This window comes from Rousettus aegyptiacus, unplaced genomic scaffold (assembly GCF_014176215.1).
Source record: "Rousettus aegyptiacus isolate mRouAeg1 unplaced genomic scaffold, mRouAeg1.p scaffold_m13_p_9, whole genome shotgun sequence".
NCBI lineage: Eukaryota > Metazoa > Chordata > Mammalia > Chiroptera > Pteropodidae > Rousettus > Rousettus aegyptiacus.
The window spans coordinates 99,551,547-99,577,953 of record NW_023416312.1 but is presented as its reverse complement, the minus strand read 5'-3'; the positions used below and the strand labels follow the sequence as shown (position 1 = coordinate 99,577,953).

General features: G+C 39.6%; 1 long non-coding RNA gene across 4 annotated transcripts; it reads left to right on the top strand.

Moving 5' to 3' along the window:
* Positions 1–4,037: 4,037 nt before the first annotated feature.
* On the top strand, positions 4,038–13,908 carry LOC107520589. Of its 4 annotated transcripts, none has more exons than XR_004952889.1 (4): positions 4,038–4,090; positions 4,700–7,033; positions 8,915–9,021; positions 11,376–12,387. It is a non-coding gene; the product is annotated as an uncharacterized LOC107520589 (long non-coding RNA). The 4 variants fall into 4 exon arrangements; XR_001599365.2 differs by lacking the exon at positions 4,038–4,090 and having other exon boundaries at positions 4,098–4,826; positions 6,933–7,033; XR_001599363.2 differs by lacking the exons at positions 4,038–4,090; positions 11,376–12,387 and adding an exon at positions 12,603–13,908 and having other exon boundaries at positions 4,098–7,033.
* Positions 13,909–26,407: the final 12,499 nt, after the last annotated feature.

The following is a 26,407-nucleotide window of genomic DNA, read 5'->3' as shown; positions in this document are numbered from 1 at the left end:
CTCTTGATTTATCGATCCCTTTATCATTATATAACACTCCTTTTTGTCTGTTATTATAGCCTTTGTTTTAAAGTCTATTTAATCTGGTATAAGTATCGCTATTCTAGTTTTTTTCTTTTTCATTTCCATTTGCATGAAAGATTTTTCCCCATTCCTTTAAGTCTGTGACTGTCATTGGATTGGAAGCGGGTCTCTCGTAGACAGCATATGCACGGGTTTTGTTTTCTTATCCATTCAGCTACCCTATGTCTTTTGATTGCAGCGTTTAATCCATTTACATTTAAAGTGTATACTGATAGGTACATAGTTGCTGTCATTTTATTATTTGTATTTGTTATTTCTATTTTATTTTTTAACCGTTTCTCTTTTTACAGAAGTCCTTTTAACATTTCTTGTAATACTGGCTTGTTGGTGATGAATTCCTTAAGCTTTTTCCTGTCTGGGGAGCTCTTTATTTCACGTTCCATTTTAGTTGAAAGCCTTGCTCGGTAGAGTATTTGTGGTTGTAGATTGTTTTTTTTTGTTGTTTTTTTTTCCCCCATGTAATTTTGTATATTTCTTGCCATTCCCTTCTGGCCTGCAAAGTTTCCTTTGAAAGAGCAGCAGACATTCTTATCAGGGTACCCTTGGAAGTAACTAGCTGCCTTTCTCTTGCTGCTTTTAAGATTCTCTCTTTGTCTCTGACCTTTGGCATTTGAATGATGATGTGTCTTGGTGTGGATCTGTTTGAATTCCTCTTGTTTGGGACCCTTTGTGCTTCCTGAGCTTGTGTGTCTAATTCCTTTGCTAGGTTAGGGAAGTTTTCTGTCATTTCTTCAAATAGATTCTCAATCCCTTGCTCTCTCTCGTCTCCTTCAGGTCCTCCTGTGGTCTGGATATTGTTACGCTTCATGTTGTCCCAGAGGTCTTTTAAACTATCCTCATTTTAAAAAATTCTTTTTTCGTTTTGTTGTTCTGATTGGGTGTTTTCTGCAACCTTGTCTTCAGTTCACTGATTTGATTATTTCCTTCGTTCGATCTTCTGTTGAATCCTTCTAGTGGATTTTTTCATTTCAGTTATTGTATTCCTCATTTCTGTCTGGTTCTTTTTTAATGGTTTCTATGTCCTTTTTTATGCTGTTAAGGTTCTCACTGTGCTCATCCATTCTCCCCCTAAGTTCATTGAGCATCCTTATAACCATTATTTTGAACTCTGTCTCTGGTAGGTCGCTTGCCTCCACTTCATTTAGCTTATTTTTCTGGAATTTTCTCCTATTGTTTCATTTGTGGCACGTTTCTTTGTTTTCTCATTTTATTAGCCTCTCTGTGTTTGTTTCTGTGTGTCAGGAATATTTGTTTCGTCTCTCAGCCTTGGCCAGATGGCCTAATGTGGAAAGTGTTTTGTGTGGCCCAGTGGCACTCTCTCCCTGATCCCCTGTGCCAGGGCCTCCAAACGTTATCTTTGTGTGAGTTGTGTGTGATATTCTGTTGTTTCCAAATCCTTATTTTTGTCAGTACATCAGTGGATGGGATTAACACTCAGGGTGACTAATTGTGGGCACTGGCTGCACCCACAGTGTAAGAGCTGCTGTGTGTGCCTGACCCCACTGAGTGGGATGTGTCCTAGCGGCTTGTGTACTTGTTGAGACCGCCTTTGTGTGTACCACTTATGGGACTAGTCAGGAGTTGCTCTGTTGTGGTCTGTTGCCAGCCTCTGGATGCATTGGTTTCGTGGCCCCTTGGGAGGGGCTCTACTGTAGGCCAAGGTCAACTGCTGCTTTTGATTGCTCGGCGCTACCCGGGGAGAATTATAAAGTGATCCCCGGATGGTTTCTGCATAGGCTGCATCTGTAGGTAATTTGAAGAGACGAGGTTGTAGGCAGAGGTCTGGTTATCCTCCGTCCCTGACCTAGGGCAGTTTAGCAGAGGGGCCAGTCTCCTCCAGTCCTGACACTGCCTGTCAGTTGCCTGTAAGTCTCTGAAACTGGAGGAGCCTCTGGGTGATACGTGTGCTGGGTGGTGCAGGGCGCCCGGGTGTCTCCTGGGTCTATGGAGTAAAGTTCCCCCTGCCACTGCAGTCCAGTTTACGTGCCAGCGCTGTCTCTGTGGCTTCTGTACAAGTTTCTAGTTGTTGTAAGATCAGCTGCTGCCCACCTTGGGCCGGAATGTTCCACCCCAGGGCAGGGGCAGCTGCCTGTCAATGTGTGGTGGGCCCTTTGTGTATTAGATGGCTCAGGAGCTCAGGGAGTCAGGGTCCTTCAGGCCTATAGTCTCCATTTTCTGCAATTTCTGTGTCCGCACGTTCCTGCAGTCGTGACGGTTCACATGGAGACAAGCTGCTGTCCGGGGCTCCCTCACAGACCCCTGAGATCCCCTCAAGAGATATTGCAGCTCGTGCAGGCAGCAGTCGTCTGTCCACAACTGTTTTCCCCTAAACACACTCACTGCGCTAGCCAAAGTGCTGCCTGCACGTGATGCACAAATTCAGAGCCAAGCAGGGCACAGGAGGCTGCCTGCCAGTGGGCTGCTCGCGCTTCATGGCTCAGGGAGACAAGGGCCATCAGGCCAATACAGACTTAGTTTTGCTGCGTGTTCTGTGCCGACCGTTTCTGCTGTAGTCACAGATCACGATGAGACCAAATGCCATTTGGGGGCGTCCCACAGACCCCTGCGCTTCCCTGGAGTCAGTATTGCAACTCTTGCAGGGAGCACAGGTCTGCCTGCAACTTGTTTTGTGTAGAGCTCACCCTGTGCCAGTCAAAGTTCGTTGCCTTTGTGCATTGGGAGGCAGAGGTGGAGGGGGGCAGGGCTGTGGCAGCGCACTGTCAATGGGCCGACCGGGCAATTTGTGAGTAGGGTGGGGCGGGGCCTCAGAGAGACCATGGTAGTCAGATCCATACAGCCTCAGTCTTACTGCAACTTTGGTATGTATTTGCGTGGTCCTGTAGAAGTCCCAGATCAGCTTCTGTCTGTGACTGGCCCACGGATCCCCGAGATCTGCCCAAGGTCATGTTGGCAGCAGTGATTTAAACTCTCTTGGAAATGGGTGCTCGCAGAGCTGGCCGCCTGCTGTGACTGTCTGGCCCTGAGGCGGCGCAGGGCGTGGCAGCCATCCAGCAACAATAGTCCTGGGCCATCTGCAGGTAGGGTGGGGCGGCCGATCCCCTCGGGCCGGCTTCCTGATGGCCCTGGGGGAGGGGTCTGCACGGTCAAGCAGGAGCAGTCTGCAGATTGCCCCGTAGGGGGCCGGACTAAGGCACTATGGTGGCTGCCGGTTCAGCCCTGGTTCTGGCGCCTGGTGATGCAGACTTCCTCGGTACGGATCCCGCGAGCCTCTGCCCCTCCGCGGTGTCTGGGTGAGTGTCCGCAGGTCAGAGACCCTGTGCGCGGGTCCTTCGAAGGGGCGTCTAGGGGTTCGGTCCCTTTCTCTCTCCCCTAGACGGCCGGAATCCTCTCTGGCCTTTGCAGTTGGAGTTATTGGAATCTCCCCCTGGGCCGGGAAGCCCCCACATGAGGCCAGGAACCCCTTATCCTTCAGGGGAGCCTCTGGAGCCTCGCTCTCCCTCCCGGTGATCCTCCTCCACCCACGGGTGCGGGTCCAGCACAAATCACGACTTTGCCCCTCCCACTGGCTTTGATTTGGCACCTTATTGATATCATCAGACGTACATGTTGCCATCACCTGGACTTCAGGTGATTCTCCACGTTGATTATTTTATAATGTTGTTATAAATTATGTATTTTTAGTTATAAATTATGCATATAAATTGGATGTGTGTATGTGTATTAACACAATGGAGACCCGGGAGGAGGCGACCTGTGCTTTTCCTAGTCAGCCACCCGTCCCGTAATCCACATTATGTCTCTTTTATGGGCCTCCTTTGCCTCCCTTTTCCACTTAACTGAGTTACAAGTTGGTAACTGCCTGGTGTGTGTGTGTGTGTGTGTGTGTGTGTGTGTGTGTGCGCGCGCGCGTGCGCGCGCGCGCACGCGTCTGTCTTTTGTTTTAAAAACTAAATCTTACCCAATTAAAAAATGTTGAGGTTATTTAATTATTTCTTTTTTCCCCAGATAATCCTCGGCAGTCCATGTCGTTGGGAAAAGTTCTAAGGTATTGTTCATTATGAATGATGTTTTTTTTCCTGAAAAAATCAGAAATATTAGGTTTAAGCCTTCAGTAAAGCTATGTCATATAAATTATAGATAAATAAATGTCACATATAAGTTTGACCAAGGGGACTAAGTCAGACTTGTCAATCACATTGTGTCATAGAACTTTGAAAACCCGTTTAGTGTAACTTCATTATACATAGGCGGAGTTAAATAAACTGAGTTAAATAAATTGCTCAGATTCACACAGCTAGCTAGAGACAGAACCAAGAATCAATCTCAGACCTCTTGTGCCTTGAGCAACATTTTGCTCCTCACCGTAAAATGACAATGACAGTAAATGCTGTTCTTTCAGGTAATCAGAGTGGTTTAAAGTCCAAATTCAATTCCTCGGCATTCAACCCTTCCAATTATATGATTCCCATCTACTTCTTATTACTTCATCTGCTTCATTCATTCATTCATTCATTCATTCATTTATCTATGCCGCCATCCAGCCAACAAGACTATCTGTTACTTATAAACTTGTCCATCCACATATTTTTTTCCCTTTTCTGTGAGTAGTTCTTCACCGTCATCATGGATTGTTAAATTCTTATTCATTACGCAGGGGCATCTTTGCTGTAAAGCCTTTTTAACCTTTCCCGGTCATCGGCCATGGTTTCCGCATCTATGTTCCTGTACTACTTTTTCCTGTGCTTGTCCTGGTGCAAACGTCGTGGCACTTGTCAAGACTCGTGAGTTGTGACGTAGATTAGAGAGTTTTATTTTTATTATGGTCCCTTTGGATTGACAACAGGCCTCTTTCAGCAGCAATTTTGTGCCAAGAGGTGTGACACAGTTACATTTCTCTTACGATGTGATGGAAGGAGGGATACCATATCATTTTTAGGACTGGAGTCAGTATTCATTTCATAAAGGACAGGAAGCTGGGAGAAAGAAGTCACTAGAACAAGTTAGTTCCTAGAAAGAAGAGAAATGGACCTAGGAAGTTCCCCCTGTGAATATAAGGAATTCCCTAGTGACACCCTGTCTAATTTTAACCAGACATTATCTGGGGGTAAAGTCCTCAGAGTTGACCTGAGTAGACCATCAAACACAAGATACAAACTTCTTTGAGCCTCATAATAACCCATTCATTCCTGAAGGCAAATTGTGATTGGCTTTGTTTGGGAACACAATGATGCCTATGATGACGTGAGAGCTGAGTGTACCAACAGTGAGAGAGATGCTATGGAGAAATTTTACTCCCAGAGGCTGTAAGTTATGTTGGGTACCACTCTTTCGGAACATGGAAGAACTGAGCATAAGCTTATAATTTGGAGAAACCAAAGAGCATTGGAGAGACTTTGAGAGATTGGGGGACATTTGTTCTTTGTTGTTGTTGTTGTTGTTGGTGGTGGTGGTGGTGGTGTTATTTTCTTTCCAATCAGATCTTTTCCTACTGTGCCTGGCTATCCAGTGGGAGTTTTTAGTATTCTACATGGAAGTTCAGTGAAACAATGGGTGATCAATCTCCCAGTATGTAAGTCACACCTTTCACCCTAAACGAGTTGTTCTTAGACTTGTGTCATTTCCTTGCTAGAATTCAAGCACAGATGGAACTGATACATCAGGGAACAGGTTACATTTGTCCCAATGTCCCTTTCTTGGCCTCTCTTTTCTACTTGCAAATTCCTAGCTTGGCACGAAACTGTTCTGGGAAGGGCTTTTGACTGACTACACAGTGGAAGTTTTATTTTGTGAGCCATAGTACTGGAGACATGGCCTCACTGGGGACAAGGTCACTTTCTAAACATTTTCCTACAAGCTTACTGATGAATTATGCACCTCCCTCTTTCTCCTGAAAACCTAGGTCTGTACTTTCACTCTATCCCTGTCAAATGATGGAGACAATTTCATTTTTTATAGCTGTATCTCTAGTTATCTGTGACCTTTCTCATAACTGCAGATGGGTCAACTACTGCAAAGTCTGTGTTTTAATTAGTGATGGTTACCATGGAACAATTGAACACCAAGAAAAGACAGTTTAATTTTTTGTTGGATGGTTTTATCTATGCCTAGAGATGAAGAAAAAGTTTTTTTTAAAGGTGTTTGCCCATGTGAGCCTTTATCAGCTCAAACCAGCCATTTCCCTGAAATGTATTTGTTTCAAACCAGCCATTGCACTGAAACGTATTCGTTTAACTGGGCGGAGCTAGGCGGAGCTTTTGTAGTGATGTCTTAGGCAGCGTAGAAGATTCCAAACATTGAAATTAGGACAAAATAAAGGTGAAACATCTCAATGAGCAAGTTAAAGGAAGATATTGTAAGAACTTCATGGGGCTACCTACAGGGATTTTGTCATTTCCTCAAGTTAGAAGGAAGAATGCGAACCTGAGGGAGAATACAAAGTCGTAAATATACTAAACTCCCTAGGATAGTTGCACGGATATTAAAGAACAGATAAGCTTGCCTGTTCTGTACTCATGACCCCTGTCTCTGTTGGTGCCAGAACTCTCACCACGTTGATTTTCTAATGGGACCTATTGTGAGGCTCACTCTAGTTACTGAGGTCACCGTGGCGTGAGCAGGAAAGGACAGAACAGTTTCTGCATCGTCGTTTGGTTGGGCCCATAATTAAGCTTTGCTGTCAGTACACACTGGTGCTGGGATAAAAAAAAACCCTGCTTTTCACAATGTTGGCAGTTTTTCGAGGCTTCTGCCTCACTTTCCTTGAGTTCCACTCCAACCCTCCACTGGGAGTAAAACCCTGCCTTGAACCCCAGCCCTTGTCGCTGAGATCCTGGATGCTCAGTGCAACTCGGATCTGGACCCTATTAACTCCTGTGCTCCCATCCTAGACTCATGGACTGCCCTAGAAACGCCGATGCCACATCCATCTGAGTGTCTGACACTTTGTCTACACTGAGCCTTCACCTGGGAAGCTGAATGTCGGAAGAAGGTACCTGGGGACAAAAACACCATTATCCAGGCTGGTTTTACTTTATATTCATAAGCACTGACCTTGGGCGGTCTTCACTCTGCCTAGGAGCATCCTCGGGTCCTTTCCCCTTTCCTCTCCCACTCAGGCAACTACTGCGCATTGTCAACTCTGTTCAAACTTCTAATACCTTCTCTCATATTCTTCCTTTTCACTGGGAACATAGGGGCAATCAGCAAGTGACCTCCTCATGTTCTCACCACTTTATCTACCTTTCATTAGCTGGACTCATAACCTGCCCTCCTCCCAGTTGTGTGAACTATGTGTACTTCTAACTAATTTTAATTTCTCCACCTGTACCTTGGATCCCACTCAGGGGCGGCACTCCACACTCACCTCTCCCGTATAACCTCCCTTGCCTTTTCTACTGAATCATTTCCATCTGTTGACAAACATGCTAGAATATCTTCTATCTTAAAAATACTAAAAAACAGCTCCTCGGACCTCATATCTCCTTCCTGCTTCCTTTAGTAGATTTCTGCTTCTCTTTATGGTAAAAATTCTCAAAATAATTTCCTATACTTACTGTTTCCCCTTTCTCTTACCCCATTCTCTCATAAATCCAATGCAGTCAGCTTTTTAATTTCAGCATTTGACCGAAACATCTCTTGTCAAATTTGTCAAGGGAACTTCGCTTGGTCAGATCTCATCCGTCATGGTGCCCAATCGTTCGGAAGCATCCGAAACTATTTGTTTTCCTTCCCTTCTGGAAACTCTGCTTTCCCTTGGCCTTTGTTACCTCATTCTCTCTTAACTATTTCCCTACCTCACTGGCTGCTCTTGGTTCTTGTTATTCATGTCTTTTCTTGCCTTTCAAATATTGAGGTGCCCTTGGGCTCAGTCCTAAGACCTCTTACCTTGATCTACTCTCTCCCTAGCTGTTATCCTCAATAATTTTAAGTATGATTTATATGGTGACAGCTGTCATATCTCTAGCTTTAGTGTATTTCCTAACTTGTATATTTTCAATTATTTACTCAGCACCTCCACTGAGATACATGTCTCAAATCAAACTCCTGATTGCCTATCTGTCCTGAAACAGAGAACAAAATGAACAGCGATAAACCATCACCATCTCCATCCTCTGTTCCCTCTACCTAGATTATCCTTGAGAAATTACCTTTCCCCGATATGCAATCCAAAGCATCTGGCGTAGAGTTAACAGATGTCAGACCGAAAACAGAACTACTCAGCTCTAATTTTGTGTGCAATACAACAAGAGTCATCGCACTGGCAAAGATAGATTGGTTTTCAACCAGAAGAGGGGCACCCACACTAAGGAGCATTTGGTATTGTGCGGGAGTGAATTCTTTGGTTACAGAGTAACTGGAGAAGGGGGACTTGCTGCTGGCATTCGGTAGGCAGAACCCAGATGTGCCAAGGGTCCTTCAAACTGCAGGCTGGTGTCTCAGATAGAGGACTGTCCTGTTCTAGATGCTAGCAGTGCCCTCATTGCAAAATACTAGAATAAGCTTTTTAGAGAAGGAATTACTTTCCGAGAGAGGATAGACAACAAACAAATAAATTCAGTTTGTAATATAGGTAAAATTCATCCTAGAACACCGAAAGATCTTGACGATATTATATGTTAACCTTTGTCAATCTCTTTTGAAGAATTATTGCAAACCGCAGATGGGAGAGGAGCTAGTTTAGTATCCAAACAAGAAAATTGAGTCTCAATGTATTTTAGTCACATCTCATTCTTTATCGAAAATACTGTTCCTAAGCCTGATAATCCACTGTAATTCACTTTGATTCAAATCTATAAATGTTTATTGAGCATCTATTGCTTCTTAACCAATGCTTAATCTTTTCTCCTTCTCTTACTCGACCTCTCGGCAGTATGATCTGTGAAGCTCCTTCCAACCCTGGAATGTAAAGATTTTGAAATCTTGAATATAAATGATAAAAGCAAACAAGCATTACCTGAGTATTCCTCCAGTAAGAAGGTGAGTACAGAGGTGTAGTGTCTATCGAGAGCCATTCTCAGGCTCCTGCCTACCCGGATGGGGAGAAGGAGAAGGAGTTATAACTGCGTCTTGTTTGTGATGCCTTTTCTTCGTTCCCTATCTACTCATGGTGCAGATGCTTGCTCATAGGTCATCTCTGTAGAACATTCCCAAGAATCCACCCTAAGTGGTGTAGTGATCCCTAGTGCACAAGTGTCTGCTGCTATTTGGAGTAAACAAACCTGCTCTAGTTATGGGAGACGCGACAGGCCTTAAGTCGGTATCATTACACAAGAGGACCAGTCACTGTGAGATGGGTGTTAGAGGCTCTCCCAACTGTTACAAATCGTGATAGTCTCTGTTCTGAAATTTCTCTGAGTGGGTTTACATTTTCTTGGAAGTCTTATTTTAAGTAAGTTTCAGTTGGCTGATTTTTAGGGACGTAGTAGGTTAATATGTTACCTCTTAACCCTGAAAAGTTACTTAGAATTTGCCTGGGTTCTTCAGTGTATAAATGTAGTGAAATTGTTCTAATGGTGGGCACAGCAGCTGTTGTAATGGCAACTATTGTGACTTGTGAGGTCAGAGTTCTCCACAGGGCATAGAAGTAGAGTTAGAGCCTATTCCTTCAAATTATTAGGGACCTTGAGATGTTATATATACTTAAGGCGAACAGTTCCTCAGGGAGGCTTATGGTGGACGAGCAACAGACCAGCCCTATAGATATATCAATTGCTGGTAAAGGAGATGTACACCTAATGTACACGATTATAACCAAAGCAATAAAATAACAACAACAAGAACAACAATAGCTACCATTTATACAGATCTTAATACAAGCTGAGTAGTGCTCTAAGTACCTTACCTATATTAATGCATTTTAAAATATGAGGATGGGGAGCCTGGCATGGGGAATCAGTCAGCATCAATATATTGGCTAGGTGGAGAGCCAGAGGCAAGAAGTAGCCAACGAGGGGATCGTTTTATAAACTATATAAATGTCCAACCGATGTACTGTACACTTGAAACTAATTCAAATAAATTAAAATACGGGATAGGTTTGATCTCATCCCTATTTTACAGCTGGGGAAGCTGAGGCACAGAGGCATTCAACAACTTTTACATGGTTATAGAACTAGTAACAATAGAAGTGGGATTTTAACACAGCCGACGTGGGCTCCAGAGGCTGTACACTTAACCGCTCAGTGTTTCCCTTCCTCTGCCCACACTTGTTTTGGAGACTAGTACATCGCCCTTTAAACTCCACCTGAAGCAGCCGCACAGCCTTGGGAAAGCACTTTACTTCTCTGCGCCTTCATTTTCTCGAAAGCAATACAAGATTTGTTGACAGCACTGCTATGAAGTTTATTGGAGGTCATTGTACGTACAGCACATTGCGTACTTCAGGGCACGTAATAGATGTTTGGTGTTAACATAATTGGAACTTAATAGTCTAATTTTGCCTGAGCCTTTATTCCATGGACTCTCGAGCTTTCAGGTACATCAGAATCATCTGGTCTTTTACAAAGATGCAGATTTGCAGGTCTCACCCCGGTACTGATTTAGTGGTCATTTGCAGCAAACAGGAATTGCCATTTTGCAAGAGATTCTGCTCTAGATAATTTTGGAACTGCACTTTGAGAAGCACTGTGTGCGGTGAAATGCCCTTTTCCACCACACCTGCCTCATTATTCTGTCTAAATACATGTAAATCTAGGTGTATGGCTACTGCGTTAAGATAATTTTATATCTGTATCTGACATACAGCTTTTATGTAAGGGCAGGTCATTCACTAGGGAGAGGGAGATGTATGTTTCAGCCTCGGAAACAGAAAGCCAGGTTTGAGTGGGTGGATTTCAATAGGTAGTCCACACAGGGAGAATCGATTTCTCCTTCCCTCCCTCCTCTCTCTTTCTCTTCACGCGGTGAATACTAGGATTAGCTTGTCCAGTGGGAGGGGGTAGTTATGGGTTGGGGAAAACACAGTAGTTATAGGTAAGATTGTGTCAGCCCTCAGCGGGAAGGCTGCAGATGGAGTAGGTGGGGCCTATGTAAACTCATCTGTGTCTCCGTTTTGTGTTTTCTACTATCTATGTTGCCTTTCAAACAAAAAACTCCCTTAATATATTTTTAAAGAGTTTTTATGCCTTTGAAAATTTTCCAGTCTGTCTCAGTTATGCCCAGGAAAGACCGGGCGAAAAGGTTTGTTGGGACAAAGTGTTAAATCACATCTTTGAGGGAAAGGGGAGAGGCAGGGTGATGTAGAGTTAGTGTTTGTGATCGGCTGTCCCGCTCCTCAACGCGAGATTTGATTTCTGGTACCAAACTTTTATCTGTGTTTGATTTTGCCATAGAAGGTGTTTCGGTCATTTTCATCCTGCTACAAAGATGGCTGAAGCAACATCCATTCTGTCCCCGGGGCCAAAACAGACATGGAAAGCATAGCATAAGACTGGTAATATGTTTAGGGCATGCCAAGTTTTTCCAGTAGCCTCTGTAGAAAGCGTTGGATCCCAGCTCTATGGACAGATCATCATCCATCTTTATGACAAATTTATAATAATTCTTAGGTCATATGGGTTTGAATAAATTTATCTTGAATGCATATGCATTTTAGTACCTCAGGGCCTTGCCGAAGTCATTAAATATTGTTTCGATATAGGATACATTTCGGTTAAAACGATTGAAGGATGTTTTAATATAAAAACAGAGAAAAGTATAAGGAAACAGTTTTAAAAAGTTTAAAGCTTAATGGTGAGCAAGATAGTAGTTAGGTCATTGTAAGAATCTTATGCAAGTAAAATGTAATGTCCAGGTTTTAAGGCCTGAGATTCTTCTGCTCTTAGCGGTGGAGGGTGCACAGGGCTGGGTCGTAGCGTGGAGTCACACAATGCCACTTAGCATTGATCTTCTCTCCGTGGTAACCCAGTTCTCTGGAATCATTTGCTTCCTCAGAGCATGCTGTTTATAACGGCGCTGCTTTTACTTCGCCTTACACTGTTTTTAAGTGACTACATTCCTCACTCCTTATTGGACTTTAAAGTCCTTGAGGAAAGAGACTACGACTTTCAACCTGAATCGTCTCCCATAATGTGTTCTCAGGAACTGCTCGGTGGAAAAAATATATAAGGAAAACAAAGAAACGGCTGTGTACAAAAATCAGCTGTAACAAATCAGTTACAGACCTAAATAAAGGTCACCTCCACTTACAGCGAAGTGAGTGAGTCTAGGCTCTAAAGAGACATTGGCATCTGCTTTCAGGAGGAAAGATGGTCAAGCTCCGCATTACTCTTTATGCAGATATTGGCACGACTAGCTGTTCTGTTCATTTCTCTTAGAATAAATGACTCACTGGGTGGCTTTCTTTATAGCCCCTTCCTCAGAAAGAAACTATATATCATACCTGGCAGCAGAGAGTCTAAAGGCGACTTGAGCTGCTTCGGAAATGGTTGGGTAGCGCCTATCAGCGCGGGTGATTAGTCAGCTTGGGCTGGGCGATGCTGCAGTAACAGATTCTTCCCTGTCCTCATTTTAATGTCTAAACACAGCTAACATTTTCTTTTCTTTTTTTTTTTTTCTAGTACCTTTCCAATGCTGGTCCACCTGGGGAGCTCTACTCCTGTCACTGAGGAACCCAGTCTGGTAGCCACTTATGGCGATATCATTTGGTACATTGGCTTTCATGAGTCTCAAGGTAAAAGAAAGGAGGTGGGGATTTGTAGAGTGGCATTTCATCCTCTCAGCCTGGAAGTGGTACATGCCCTTCGACGCACATTGAGTCGGCCGGAACTGGTCCCGTGATACTATTCAACATTGAGGGGATAGAAAGATACAAGAGAGTGAAAGGAATGTTTGTTTGGTGAGCTTCACTGTCTCTTCCGGGGAGGAAGCAAAAGCGTCTGGGAGGCTGAGTGGGTGGGGGTGGATTTTCTTGCATTAGGGAGGAGCCTGAGATGATTTTCATGCCATTCGCAGTGGTCGAGCATCCTTTTGCCTTCCTTATGGACTAAATTGGTCCAGTAAAGAAGTCAGAATCGTAAAAGTTTAGAGTTGGAAAATACCTTACTGGTTACCTAATCTAACTTCCTGTTTCATGCACTAACTCCCTGGAAAATAATGCTGTTAATTACCTTTCCAGCTTCAACTTTATCCCCTATATGTGTTAGTAGGAAAACTATATAATGGATCATCCAAACTGGAATACTTTTTGTGAATAAAAGTAGGCACTGTGAATAATTATGCTGAGACAATAGGTAGAACGTAGGACTTTTCTGTACAAACTAAAATGTATGGTTACCATAGAGATGACAAAGTCACTATCTCTTGACCTAATTCATCTCATCTGGAAAAACCCTTAAAGATTTTTTTTTCAAAGTCACATACACACATAGTTAAATCAAAGAGCATAGCCAGCCTCCAAACTGAAAGATAAATGCCTCGTGCCGGGGTAGCTGGGCAATGCTGGCAAAAGTTACACATCGGGTAATTTGGTAGTTCGGTGCCAATAAAAAATTATTTTTCTCCCATTCTCAGCTAAAACTTTCAACACTGACTGTTCTTTATTTTTGTCTTTTGTCTGGCAGAATCTCAGGAGTTTTTCTTGTCCAAAAGTTATACAACAAACCATGAGATCATGCTAAAACCAAGATGCAGCCTGTCTCAGGGAGACTTTCAAAAGCCATTTTTTTCTACCAGCCATGTCACATTTGTACATTTTTAAAAGACCAAATAGTAATATTAGACTTCTAAAGAAAAAAAGTCCTCTGCCCTGATTCCCTTCACACTGATTCTCTCTAACCGTGATGCCATCACTTTAAACTTCGCATATTTTTCCTGTTAATTCCATATTTCTAAATAACATTTGTAAACTATTATTTGTATTTTCTATTTCTGATACTATCTGTTTACTTTTTATATGAATAATGGCATATTTTTCACAAATTTCCATTGACCCCACAGCACACACACACATGCAAAAAACTAGGTTAACAAATAACTTATTCTTTCATTCTTTTTACTGTTGTTTATTAGGATGCTTTCTTTGAAGAGAGAGGGCATTATAGATTTACCACTTCATTTGTTCATGTATTCTGTCAAATATTTATTAGGAACATTGTGTATGTCCGGGTTTTCTGGAAACACCCTGATATAAAAAACATCAGGCAAACTGCCTTCCTGAAGGTTATATTCTGGTGGCAGATAGAAAAATAAATAGAATTGGTCAGAGGATAAATGCTATGGAGAAGAATGTAACACAAGAAAGAGGAAAGATTGTGTGGGTGTGAATGGTTGTTATTTTTTTTTTATTTAGTAAGATGGTAGCGAGGAAGTCATATACTGCCAGAGGGAGTTCCAGGACAAGGTGGGACATACTTGATGTATTTGAGAACCACGAGGAGTGAAGTACAGTGACGGAAAAATAGAGTAGTAGGAGATAAAGTTTAAAAAAAGTTACGGCAGAAATACGAAGGATCATACAGGAATACTTTGAAAAAATATATAACACCAAATTTAATAACCTAGAAGAAATGGACCAGTGCTTAGAAAGATACAACCTTCCTAGACTGAATCAAGAAGAACTGGAAAATCTAAATAGACCGATCAGCAGTAGGGAAATCGAAGCAATCATCAAAGACCCACCAAAAAGTAAAAGTCCAGGACCAGATGGCCTCGTAGTGAATTATACCAAATATCTAGAGAAGATTGAATACCTATTCTCCTCAAACTCTTCCAAATAATCGAAGAGGAGGCAGTATCACCCTGATACCAAAATGTGGTACAGATGATAACACACGCAAAATATCTCTCATGAACTGAACACAGATGCAAAAATCCCAAATAAGATACTAGTGAACTAAATACAGCAACATATGAAAAAGATACACCGCAATCAAGTGGGCTTCATCCCAGGGGCATAGGGATGGATGGTTTAACATCAGCAAATTGATGTGATACATCACATAAATGATGTAAAAAATAAGAATCATATGATCATATTTATACATACAGAAAAAGCCTTCAAGGTACAGCATCCATTTATGATCAAAACACTTAACAAAATTTGTGTAGAAGGAAAGTACTTTAACATAATAGAGCCATCTATGACAATCCCTCAGCCAACATTATACTTAATGGTGAACAACTAAAAACCTTCCCTCTAAGATCAGGAACAAGGCAAGGCTGTCCACTATCGCCACTGTTATTCAGTATAACATTAGGGGTCCTAGAGAGTGCAGTCAGGCAAGAGAAAGATATAAAAGGCGTCCAAATACGAAACGAAGAAGTCCAACTGTCACTGTTTGTGGATGACATAATTCTCTATACAGAAAACCCTGAAGACTCCACAAGAACACTGCTAGTAACAATAAGCAAATACAGTCAAGTGTCTGGATACAAAATCAATATTCAAAAACCCATAGCGTTCCAATACTCTTAATAATGAAGTGTCATTAAACGAAGTGGAAAAAATAATTCCTTTTGCAATTACAACAAAAAGAATAAAATACCTAGAAATAAATCTAATGAAATATGTTAAGGACCAAAGTAAGAAGACTATAAGACCCTATTAAATGAAATCGAAAAAGACACAAAGAAATGGAAATATATTCCATGTTCTTGGATTGGAAGAATCAACATATTTCAAATGACTGTATTACCTAAAGCAATATACAGATTTAATGCAATTCCCATGAAATACCATTGACATATTTTAAAGAAATCCTCTCCTGGGTTATTTACCCCAAAGACTTGAAAACACGTATCCAAAAAGGTATTTGCACACCGATGTTCATAGCAGCATTATTCACAGTGGCCAGGACATGGAAGCAACTGAAGTGTCCTATGATAGATGATTGGCTAAAGAAGCTGTGGTACAGCCATAAGAAGACATGAAATACTGCCATTTTCAACAACATGCTCGAGATAATCATGCTAAGCGCAATTAGCCAGACAGGAAAAGTTGAAAACAACATGGTATCACTTATATGTGGGATATTAACCTAAAAGCAACAAATGAACAAGACAAACAAATAGAGACTCAATGGACATGGGCTATAGAAAGACTAGTGGTTACCAGAGAGTAGGGGGTGGAGGAGGAGGAGGGAGGAGATAGACGGGGTAAAGGGGGTCAAATATATGGTGACAGAAAGAAATCAAACTATGGACAGTGAACATACAATGCAATATATATATATATGTATATTTATATATGTATTATGTATGTATATATGTATATACACCTTACTGTTGAACTGTACACTTGAAACACTGGATTTCGTTAACCAATGCCACCATAATAAATAAATTTTTAAAAAGTCATTTAGGGTTTTAGAGCCCATTATTAAGACTTTAGCTTTTACTCTGAGAGATGTGGCAGGTTAATAGAGAATTCTGAAGAGATGAGTTTCATAATAGTATGTATATTTTCAAAGTCCTCTCTGCTTGTAGACTGACTGGCTAGGCGGTAGGGGTTAAAGGTGGAAGCAGGAATCTGAGCCTATTACAACAGGCCAGGCTGAAGACCGTGGTGGTCAGGAATAGAGTGGTAGCAGTGGAGATGGATGTGGTGAGATGTGGTCAGGTCATGAGTGTGCTTTGAAAGTAGAGTCAACAGGATTTGCTGATTGATTAAATATAGTATGTGAGAAAAACAATGAGGTTAAGACAAGTCTCAAGTTCTTTGTGGCATCAGTAATGGGAAGGTCCTAGTTGCCATTTAACAAGATTATGGAAACGGTAGGAAGAACAGGTTTAGAGGTGGAAATCTGGATTGTGGTTTTGGAAATGTTAAGTTTGAGGTGTCCTTTAGGAAAGAGATCTGGTCTAGAAATGTAAATTCTGAATTCATAAGTAGATAAACATATTTAAAGCGAAGAGACTAGAGGAGATCCTTTCAGCACAGAGAAAAAGAAAAGGTTTAGCCACTAATCTCGAGGGATTTCCAACATTAGAGACAGAGAGATGGAGAACGGCCAGCAAAGGAGACTAAAATGATGAGCAGCCAGGTGGTAGGATAAAATAATCGATATTTATGTCAAATGTTGTAAGGACTTGGGAATCGTCTGTAGGATTCGGATTTGGTGAAGGATTTGGCAAAGATGGAATTATGTGGCACCCTATGTAAAAGTATCTGTGTAGTGAATTTAAGAGAAAATAGAGAAATTTGGGATGGTGAGTTTAGACAAGTCTTTTGAGGAGTTTTACTATAAAAGGGAGCAAAGAAACGAGGTTATGGCTGAGAAGAAATGTGGGGTGAAGAGCAAGTTTTTAAGGATGGGATGGGATATATTACAGAATACTGATGAGGATAACCTAATAAGGAGGGAGAAGTGACGGTAGACAAGAGGAAGGGCAGAATTTCTACAGTGGTCTTCTTGAAGGATCATACATGGCGACCAGTGCACAAGTGGAGGGTAGCAGTGGGGACAGCTTGTCCATAGTACCAGAAAAAAGGTATAATATATAGATATACGTGATGCTCGTGGGCGAGTCAGCGTGGTAAGCTTGTAGACATTTTCATTTTCTTCTGATTATTCATCTTTTCTCAGTAAAATAGGAAGAAGCAAGGTCATCAACCGAGAGGGGCAATGGGAAGGATGTGTTTGGTGGTTTCGGTAAAGAGGAAGAGGGGACTAGTCTTCTAGGACAGTGGGAGACTGGATGGAAAGTAAACGTGGTAGGATTGGAGTAGCACCAAGGATCTACTTGAGTTTAGGCAGGTCAACTTGATTCAACTTGATTATCTACTTTTTTTTTTTTTTTAATGTCTAGCCACAAGCTTAGTCTTCGTAAAAATATACAATATATAGCGATCCGGATTTCGAAATGTTGAGTTAAAGGACATCAGCTTTAGAGACTGACTGGCCTAGATAGGAACCACATACCCAGAAATAGCTTTTGGACCTTGAGCAAATTATTTAACTTCTCTAAGTCTCAGTCTACTCATTTGTAAGACGGGGATCAGTTATAGCAATGACAGAATATGTTTTCATGAATATTATGAGATAATACATGTAAAGTAATTAAAGCAGTAGCTGATACATAAAGAAACCCTCAGCAATAGTTTCATTATTATTGCTGTTTTTTTATTACTATTAAGACTAAGAAAATTGTGGTGGGTGAGTTCATTTTGTGATGTAACTTTCTAAAAAATGTTTTTTTTTTTTTTTTTTGGATTCGACACCAGAAGATAAGAAAAACAAAATAAACAAATGGGACTACATCAAACTAAAATACTTCTCCACCTGCCGAGGAAACCATTAATGAAATAAAAAGGCAACCTATAGAATGAGAGAAAATATTTGCAAACCACACATCTAATATGGGGTTAATATCCAAAAATATATAAAGAACTCGTACTCCAATTTACTTAGGTCTTATTTCATGTCCTTCGGTGCTTTACATTTTTTATAAAGGTCGAGAATATCTTTCGTTGGGTTTATTTATAGATACCTGATTCGAGACATATTTCTAGAATATAATATGCATGTAGATGTACGCATAATCTAAGGTAACTCGCCCTGGTTTTCCTGGGACTGTTCCCGTTTCACATTCAATGGACCCCCGCAGTCATAGAAAATCAGGACTGTTGGACATATCACATGGATATGTCCATGAGTTTTCACAGATTATGGAAATTGTGGGTAAGCGGCAAACACATAAAGAAACATTACCAGTACTCCAAGTGCCACCACGTGCTCCTACTCCTACCTGGTTTCGAATTCTATTTAAATGAAATCATATAGTATGTTCTTTATTGTATCTGTGTTCTAACACCGAACAGTATGTTCCTGTTATCCATTCGTGGTTTTAGAGTTGTGGATTGGTGGTTCTTGAATTTTAGCATGCATAGGAATTACCAGGAAGGCTAGCTAGGTAAAGCGGGAGCCACCAGATCGCAACGCCAGAGTTCGATGTAATGTATCTGGGGTAGAGCCTAAGAGTTTGCATTTCCGAGTTGCTATTCTTGCTGGTCCAGAGACCATCTTGTAGATCATTCACTGCTGCTGATTTTATAGCAGAGGTCAGCAGACTTTTCCTTAAAGGGCCAGATAATAAATATCTTAATCCATGTGGGCCAAGAGGCAAAATGATAATCTTATGTAGGTCATTTTATAACCATTTTAAATGTAAATTATTTAAAAATGTAACATCCTTAGCTTAGAGACTATGAAAACAAAGAGCTGGTCAGATTTGCCTTGTGGGCCAGTTTGTTGACTGGTGACATATTCCATTACGTTATGGCATTACAATTTCTTTATCCTTTAAACTGTTGATAGTGATTTGGGTAGTGTCCAGATTGTTTGGCTCTTGCAAAATAACAGTCCTTTGAGAATTCTCTAACATAATTTTTGGTGAGCATACGTATGTTGAGTATATACTCCAGAGTACATTTGCTGTGTAATGAGGGTCTGCATACCTTCAACTTTAGAAGAAATTGCCGAAGAACTTTCCAGACTGGTTCTATCAGTTTACACTTCCACCAACGAGATGAAAAAATTATTGTTGCTTCATGTCAGCACTGTCTAGAGCCAGGCCATACTGTCTTTTATCAACCAGTTGTGAGCGTCTCTTCCCAACTCTGTACTCAGCGACCTCAGGATGATTGCTTGAAATTTGCACCCTACCCATGACATTTACGCTATGGAGACTGGCAAACTCCACATATCAGAGCTTTCATTCATTCATTCATTTATAATAGATCCATTTGTTAAACATTTACCAGCATACCACTGTTATAGATTTTTGCCATCATTTGTTATTTTATATTTTATATTTATATTTTAGCCACTCGAAGGAGGGTTAAGTGGCATTTCTTTGTGGTTTTAATTTGCTCATTTTGCTTCTCTCTGAGGACAGTGAAGTTAAACACCTTTTCAAACGTATATTGGATATTTAAATATTGAAATATCCTGTTTTTCTAGATGGATTATCTTTTCGTTACTGTTTTATAGGAGTCTTGTAATTTCTTGATGTCAGTTATTGCCAAATATATATATTTCAAATTCCATCCCCCATCCTGTGAATTGGATTTTCAGTTTTTATTGGTGTGTCATGATTAACAGATCTTAATTTGAGTATGGTCTAAGTTCTCAATTTCTTTCTTTCACGGCGAGCTCTTTTTCCGACCTGTTTTAAAAATCTTTTGTCTACACCAAAGTCACAAGGAGATTTTCATTACAGTTGGTTTACTATAAAAGATTTATTGTTTTAATTTTAACATTCAACTTTGCAGTTCATTTGCAATTCATATGGTCTGACTTTGGGATATAGTTGTAGTTTTTTTCCATGTGAATATACACTTAAAATAACACTGTTTATTTGAAAGACTGCGCCTTCACCTCTATACTGCAATAGCACCTTTATAAAAAAAAATCACGTGATACTCTATGCCTGAACTCTTCATTTTTTCTCATTATATCCATAGTCATTCCACTTAGAATATACTTACACCAATAGCACAGTGTCTTAGTAACCAGAATGTGATATGTAGTCATGTTAGCCCTCCAGATTTGTTCTTTTTCTTCATGATTGCTTTTGGCTATTTTAGCCCTTTGCATTAACATGAATTTAGAATTAGCTTGTCAGTTTCTGCTGGTATCTTGATTGGGATTTGAGGTAGCTTTAAGATGTCCACAAATTCTTTGACATCTCTCATAGAGGATCATGATGTCTTTTCCCTGTATGATTGATGCCCTTTATCATTATGAAGAATATCCCTCTTTATCTCTAGTACTGCTGCTTGCTTTATCTGATATTAATATAGTAATACCGGATATTTTTTATAGATGATTTTATGGTATGTCGTTTTTGACTTTTTGTATTCACCTTTTTTTACCTTAACATTTAAAGTGCACTTCTTATAACATATATATTTGGGTATTCTAAAATCCAAGCAAACGATCTTAGCATTTTACTTGGAAATATTTGGTTTACTTAGACGTTTAATTTAATTCCTCATATAATTTGGTTTAGAATGTATCTACCACCTAGTCATGCATTTTCTGCTCGAATCGTTTGTTTTATATTTCTTTTTGCCTTCATTCTTGCCTTTTTTAATATTAATCAATACTTTTATTTTGTGTATTTTCCCTCTAGTAACTTATCAGTTATACCATTTTCTACTAATTTAGTAATTACATTAGCAAAAATAGCAGGAATCTTTGACTTATCACAGTCCGACGCAAAAATTATTTGCACTATTTCTCTGATGCTCCTGGAACCTTTAAACTCCACTTTCTGTTTTTCCGATTCATTTAGTTTCTGTGCTTTTGTACGTTTTTGTATTATTTTTTGTCAAGAATTTCACATTTACATATAGTTTAAACTACACAAACAATTACAATCCCCGTCAGTATTCATTTATATTTACCATGTTTCTCTCTGGATCATTTTCCTTTTTCGTGAGGGATTTTGTTCTTTTTTTCTTAATAGTGTTGGTCTGCTAGTGAGGAACTCCTTCAAGTCTTTGTTGATCCGAAAGCCTCTTTATTTTACCCACATTGTTGAAAAGTCTTTTCCTTGGGCGTAGAGTTTATGTTGTGTTTGTATATTATTTTTAGCACTTTAAAAATGTCATGACACTGCCTTCTGGCTTGTGTTGTTTCCTTTGAGAAGTCTGTCTTCAGTTTTAATGTGTTTCTTCTGCACGCTTTAAAGATTTTATCTGCACGTACGGTTTTTAGCAGCTCGATTGTGATGGGCCTACATGTGATTTCCTTTTTTTTTTTTTTTTTCTGCTTATGGTCCACTGAGCTGCATGATCCTGTGGGTTAATGTCTTTCATTAGTTTCGTAAACTTTTTGGATATTATCTCTCTGAATATTGCTTCTACCCCATTCCTTTTCCTCTCCCATTACATATGTGTTAGACCTTGACTGCGTCCTACACGTCTCACGCTGTGTTCTGTTTATTTTCCAATTAGTTTTGTTTCTGTGCTTCGGTTTTAGTTATTTCCTATTCACTTATTTTGAAGTCACATAATCCTGTTCTTTTGGGTCCATTATCCTGTTAAACCCAAGCACCGAGGTCTTCGTTTTTCCATTTCAGTATATCCAACTGATTCTTATTTTCATTAATTAAAATTCTCTATTGAATTTCTTTATTCTTTCACCTCTTTATCTTTTCCTATATTTCTTTTTAAATATTTAGCATAGCTAATTAAAAAGTAATTTTCTGGTGATTTCCATATTCAGATCATCTGTCCTTCTGCGTCTCTTTCTCTTTTCTCTTGGTGTATATATCACATTGCCTTACTTCTTTGCCATTTTTTAATTTTATCATTTTTAACACATTATATCCTTGAGAGCAGTTTTAGGTTCACAGCAAAATGGAGGGTAAGTACAGAGATTGCCCAAATGCCCCCTGAACCTAATAATGCGCAGCTTCTCCCATTGTTAACACTCCCCACCAAAGCGGTACATTTGTTGTAATCAGTGAACCGACATTGACACGTCATTGTCACCCAAAGTCTATATAGTGTTTACATGAGGGGTCACTCTTGGAGCGGTACATCCTATGGGTTTAGACAAATGTGATAATGACACGTGTCCACTACAGTACTATCAGACAGAATAGTTTCACCGCCCTAAAACAACTCTGTGTTCTGCCCGCTCTTCCTTCCCACTCCCCACAATTCCTGGCAACTTGCTGATCTTTTTACTATCTCAGTTTTGCTTTATCTGGAGTGTCATAGAGTTGGAATCATACGGTGTGTAGCCTTGTCGAATTGGATTCTTTGCTAATGTGTATTTAAGTTTCCTCCGTGTCTTTTCATGACTTAGGAGCTTGTTCCTTTTTAGTACTGGATAAAATTCCATCATCTGGATGTACCACAGTTTATATATCTCTATTCACTTACCAAAAAAAACATTTTCATTGCTTCAGGTTGTGGAAATTATGAATAAAGCTGCTATAAACATCCGTGTGTGTAGGTTTTTGCGTGGATATAAGTTTGCAGCTCCTTTGGGTAAATACCAAGGAGTGCGATTGCTGGATTGTATGGTAAGAGAATGTTTAGTTTTTGTCAGCAACTGCCAAACCGTCTTCCAAAGTGGCTGTACCATTTTGCATCTCTAGCAGCGATGAATGAGAATTCCTGTGCTCCACATCCTTGCCAGAATCTGGTGTTGTCAGTGTTTGGATTTTGGCCATTCTAACAGATATGTAGTGGTTCTAGTAATTTTTTATTGCCCGTCATGTATCATGTATAAAAGAGCCATAGAGGCTCTCGATGAGAGATTCTAGGCACCGTTCCACCTTTCACCTTTTAGGAAGATAAGGTAAGGAGATGCTTACCTCAATCCGATGGGATATTGAGCTGAGCGAGGAGGGCTGGATGGACATTTGAGTAAAACTCAGTCTCCTTCTGGTTTGTTCTTCTTCTCTAGGATGCGAAACCTGGGTGGGTTTCTGTGTTTTAATCCCTGAAAGACCAAGGAAGATCTAGATCTGCCATTCACACTTTGCAGCTTCTTTCAGCTTCAAATCCTAGTACGTGTTTCCCAAGAACTGGGTGGTGGTGAGATTTCACTTTACCCTTTAGAAGCATTTGACCTAGCTCCTTGTACGCTTGGGCAGTACCAGAAGTCAGCAAATGTCTGGTAGGGGAAATCTACTGAGCATTTAAGGCTCATCAGCTTTGCAATTTGTCACCCAGCCCTGTCAAACTGTTAAAAAGCTTTGTTGGTTTTTCTTTCTCCCAGTAGAGGCTTTTTGCCTGAATAAGCCTGATCCTCAGCCTGTTCTTAGAGTTTGTACATTTTCCAGAGAAGAAAAACGACTGGAGATTGTAGATTCACTTCTGAAAAGTTTTCTCCTCTTTGAGTGTTAATTTATTTAATCCTTTTTTATTTCTACCACCATCCATCCAGTACCTTTAAAATTATGATTTTAGAAAGTCATTTTTTCTAGTTGTGGAGGATTGTTGTCTTCATGACCTTTTATTCAGAGGCATATCTGAATAGATATTTTCGATGCTATTCTAACTGGAATATTTTAAGGACTTAAATGTTTCTTGCTCGTAGATAGAAAATTGATTTCTGTATGTTATTTTTGTATCCAGCAATGTTACTAAAGTAAATTTTACCAAAGTAAACTATTAAAGGTAACAGTTTATCCATAGATTCTTTCAGATTTTTCTATGTAATTAGTAACATAATCTATGAATAATGACAATTTTATACTTCTGCTCCTATGTTTAGGTTTTTATTTCCTTTTATAATTCTTAGTGCAATTAACTGGCTAGGATTTCCCCCGTAATGTTGGATTGTAGTGATGATTACAACCAACTTGTCATATTCCCAAGGTCAAGAGAATTTAATATATTGTAGAGAAGTGTCATGTTCTCAGTATTTTTGTAGATACATTGTATCACATTAAGGAAGTCCCCTTTTATTCCTTGTTTTCTATTTTTTAGGGAAAGAATGAATATCGAATTTTATTAAATGTTTTTTCTTATGATTCTTTGCATAATCAGAATATTGTTCTCTTCTAAAATGTTAATGCGGTGAATTACATTTTTCAAATTTTAACCAGCATTGCATTTGTGGGATAAACCCAACTATGTCAGGATACTTTAGGCTGTTTATATATTTATTGTTGGGTCTGATTTATGAACATTTTTAAGGATTTGTTCATTCATGACCATGAATCAGAATGGCTTGTAATTTTATTTTCTCATATAATCCTTGTCAGTCTCAAGGTCATGCTAGCCTCATAAAATGATTTTGGGAGTGCTGCTTCTCAGTCTTCTATGGAAGAGCTTTCGTTAGGCTGTAATTATTTAGTTCCTAAGTGATTGGTATGAATGGAAGCAAAGCCATTTTGGCCTAGATTTTCTCTGTGGGGAAATTTTAGTTTTGCATTTCTTTAATAGTTTGTGGCAATATTCAGGTGATCCTTTTGTATTTTTTTTTGTTTTCTAACTGTTTTTTTTTGTGATATAATATGTATACACAAAACCCACAAATCCTAAATAAAACAGTGAATTTTGACAAAAGGTTATATTCATGTAACCATAACCCAGATTGAGATAAAGAACACTCCATTGTCCCGGAAAGTTCCCTTGTGCCCCTTCCGGTCACGGTCTACCCCTGTAAGTGACCACTGTCATGACTTCTCTTATTATAGGTCACTTCTGTCTGCTACTGCACTTCTTATAAATGGAATAAGAGTGTGCACTTTGCTGTACCTCCCTTTGCTCAGCATCATGTTTTGGAGATCCGTGCATGTCGCTGTATTTATCAGTAGTTTTTTATTTTTAATACTAACATCGTATGACTATAGCTCGGTTTGTTTACCTATCCTATTGTTATGGACTTTGTTTTTTCCTCATTTTTTAAGCTATTATGAATAAAGCTTCTATTAGCTTTCTTATATAATTTTTTTGGGGTGAATATATGGTTTCCTATCTACTGGCTATATAACTGTGAGTAGGATTGCTGGACTGCAGATATAGGTATATATTAAATTTTAAGAGAAACTCACAAAGAGTTTTGTCAAAGTGGTTGTACCAGTTTTTATACTCTCTGGGACCATCCATGCTGTTGCAGAGGGCAAGATTTCATTCTTATTTTTATTTTTTATTGTTTTTAATTATTTTAATTATACAGAGAAGGAAGTGATGGTTGAACCCTTTTAAACTTCCTCCTGTCATGTGAGAGTTCCACCTGTTTTACATACTTGATAACAGTGACTATAAATTGATTTTTTATCCCTTCTAGTAAATGTGTAGTGATTTGTATTATAGTGTTAATTTGACTTTCTATTATGACTATTGATGTACCTTTTTCTGTACTTATGGGCCATTCGTGTACCTTTATATGTCTTATTTTGTACAGTGCCTTTTAAAGTATTTTTCTAACTTTTTATTATTTATAAATAATTTTAGCTCTAGTATAAATGTTAAAAGATTAAAACATTAAGAAACTAAATAGAACTACAGTAATTGTTTAATGGATATACAGTGTGTAAGATGTAAACTGTGGTTGCCAGGGTTTGGACAAAAAAAAAATTGAAAAGGAGAGAACACTCCCAAACTCGTTTTATGAGGTCAACATTACCCTGATACCTGAGCCAGATAAGGACACAACAGGAAGACTATACAATAGTATCCCTGATGAATATAAATGCGAAAATTCTCAACAATATATTAGCAAGCCAAATTCCACATTGAAAAGAGTGTACATCATGACCAAGTGGTATTTATCCTTGAATTGCAAGGATGCTTCGACATACATAAACCAGTAAGTGTGATTCATCACATTAATAAGAATGAAAGGTAAGAATCATATTATCGTCTTAATAGATGCCGAAAAAGCATTTGATGAAATTCAGCATCCTTTCATGATAAAAAGCCTCAATGAATTGGGTATAGAAGGAAGTTATC